The following is a 3,364-nucleotide window of genomic DNA, read 5'->3' as shown; positions in this document are numbered from 1 at the left end:
AATATAGGGAGTTAAAAAAAACTGATCTTTTTAATATCATTGATCACATATACAAAGTACATCTATGTATTTTTTTATGCACATAGTACTTTCAATTTTTACAGAACATGATTTGTTGATATTTAAAGTTGAGGAAAAAGTATTGAATAAATTCAACACTTGCCTAAAGTAACCTGACTAATAAGTGTAAAAGCTAACATAGACACCAGTTGATAAAATAATTTGTTGTCAGAGTAGAGTGCAATAGACTATAGGATTTTCATATCTGGTATTGGTTAGTTTTAATACTGTAACAAAATACGATTGATAGGGTGACTTAAACCACAGAAATTATTTTTTTTACAGTTCTAGAAACTGGAAGTACAAGGTTAAGGAGCCAGTAGATTTGGCTTATATGAGGTCTCTTTCCTTGGCTTGTAAATGGCCACCTTCTCATTGTGTCCTCACAAGGTTTTTCTCTGTGCATACAATGAGAGATCTCTAGTGTCTCTTCCTCCCTTTATAAAAACACCAGTCACATCAAAGTAGGGATCTACCTGTGTAATGCCTTACTTAACCTTATTTACCACCTTAGATGTGCTACCTCCAAATAAAGTTTTATTGAGAGTTAGGGTTTTAACATATGAATTTTGGGGGACATAGTTTAATCCATATTAACCTATACACTCTTTAAATCTTATTTGCAAATCGAAGATAACTTTGCTGTTTTAAAAACCATGTGAAGATCAAATGGAAGTAAGGCTTTAACAGGGTGTTATTTATGAAAGATTTTTTATGCAAGTTCACTGAGGTCAAAGGGGCAGAAAAATTATTTTATTGATGAGATTAAAAGTCTTTGCATGAAGTAAATGAGAACTTAATTTGTGTAACAACTGAACATGAAAGATATAGATGTCTGTATCAAATAACTTATTATACCATAGGCCAGGAGGAGGTTATGGTTTTAGAAAGTCTAATCAATGACTCTTTACCCTTGCTGCATTCAGAAAAAAGAATAATAATACACACACACACACCCCACACACATATTTCAGTGATTAGTATAAGATTCAACATGATAGATGCACTTGTTACTGACAGATGTTTAAATGTGACTTGAGTGTGTTAACCAAGAGGGCTTAGTAATATGAGACCTACACGTTGGAAAGACTTATGTACTCACTTACAGTTAAGTCTAGACAAAGAAAGATCTCCCCATGAACCTCAAGAAAGACATAAAGTAGGGTAAAGAAGGTACCTACTGGGTAAAGGTAGATTCCTATGCCCCAAAAAAGAGTGAAGAGGGGACAAAAAGGGCTGCCCAACAGGTTTAGTATAATATTCTGTCATACACCAATCAGAAAAGTTGTTTCTTATCCCCTAAAAATGACTGTACAAATGGTGCACTCTACACATAAAAGGAAAAGCAGACGTGGGGAATAAGTGTACCATATGTTAAAAGATGAAAATATTCCTGTCACTTCATATTTGTAAGACTCCATTCAGCATTCAAAGAAACTAATACATATTAGATAGCAGAATGAAACAGGAAAGGAGAGTAAAGGAAAGAAATTGCTGGGACACTAGTGTCATAAACCACTGTCAAAACAAAGCACAAATTTATAATATCACTTGAGTCATATTAGAAGAAAAAGATAGAGATAAATCAAACTCAAGAAAGAGGTGAATCTGACAGACAGAGGACATGTAAACCCTTTGAGTGATGGTGAGCTTCCAAATGAAAACACAAATGAATGTTCTAATGGAATAGTGACATAATTGTAGTCCCAGTTGGTCAGTGTTTTTTGGCATGCAGGAGAATTAGAAACTTATTAGAAATCAAATGTAGAATATGGGTAATGCATATAGTAGATTAGGAATTCAGACACTGAACTACAAATGTCATAAATCCAGACTCTGAGAGTTTAAAACACAAGAGTCTGATGAGATTAGCAGCAAAGCTGATTGATTCAGAGTAAGAGGAGTATGAAGAAAGGCTCTTTTTAATTACATTCTGAGACCTGGAATTTGAGTCCAATATTTATTAAGCTGGGGTTTTGTGTGAAAGATAAATTGGTATACCTTTTGAGACGGGTTGAGTAAAAGAAAATAGACAGCTATGATACTAAATAACACTACATACATATTTCAAAATCAAAGAACTTAAGGGTTGGAAGTGTCATTAAAGGTCATATTCAATTCTGCATTATGCAGGACTAACTCTAAGTTAAAAGAAGATCATTGTGAATTGAAGTCCAGAAGGAAGCAAGGAATGACTTTTTAAAAAAGAAAACCTTTAGTTACATTAATATGGCTTTTGTGTTATTTTTATATCTCACCTAAGTGAAAGAATTTTCAAAGTCAATACATGTGAAAGACTTAGCTTACCATGTAACATTTTATTTTTTCACCAAATGAATAAACTTGGATAAAATTTTTGATGCAAAAGTTATTTTCTTAGATATGTCCTGTTTTTCATAAAGGACAATTTTACTACTTACAGAATACACTAAAATTTCCATCAATGCATGCCATTTAAAAAAATGAGTTACCTCCACTCTTTAAAAAAGAGACATTTTACTCAAATTTGTATTTTTATGTAGAGGCAAAGTAAATTGATAAATATTTACATCTATCTTGGCAACCCATTTACTTTAAAGGGTTATGAAGAATGTGCATGCCTAGTCATTTTGTATCTTTTCTGTTATGTGTTCAAAGGAGTAGAATTAACAGTTAATAACATAACAGTGATTAATTGAAATTATTTGATAATTTAATACAAGTACTATTAAAAGAGCATAAGGAAGCCATTAGAATTTCTTGAGTCATTGTATTGTTTATTTCAATATGATAAATAAGATATCTGATCTTCATCACTGTTTCTTGGCCCAGAAAATCAAAAACCGTTGGGATTTCCTAAGTGATAGAAGTGTCTTTTGTTATACATAATAAGACCCTCTAGATTATATCTGAATGTATGCTAATAAGGTGACTTATGGTAGACCCTTTGACAGTTTCAAGGAAGAGGCTGGTCATGCCAGAAAGACCAAGCACTTGATGAGAGGGTTAAAACTTCCAGCTCCATCCTCCAAACTCTGGTATTGAGAGAGAAACTGGAGATTAAATACAATCATGTGATCAGTGATTTCATCAATTGTGTCTGCTTAATGAAATCCAGATAAAAACTCTGTACACTGAAGCTCAGTAGAGGTCTGGGTTGTTAAGCACATTAATGTATTGGGAGGCTGCTTGCCTCATTTCCACAAGTAGGGAGCATGGAATCTCTTGCCACTCCCTTCCTCCCAGACCTTACCTTATTCATCCCCTTCATTTGGTTGCTTCTAATTGCAATCTTAATAATAAAACTGTAATTGTAAGTACAGCG

This window comes from Carlito syrichta, unplaced genomic scaffold (genome assembly GCF_000164805.1).
Source record: "Carlito syrichta isolate Samal-C Ts95f unplaced genomic scaffold, Tarsius_syrichta-2.0.1 Scaffold304296, whole genome shotgun sequence".
Taxonomy (NCBI): Eukaryota; Metazoa; Chordata; class Mammalia; order Primates; family Tarsiidae; genus Carlito; species Carlito syrichta.
Note: the sequence above shows the minus strand (reverse complement) of the source record.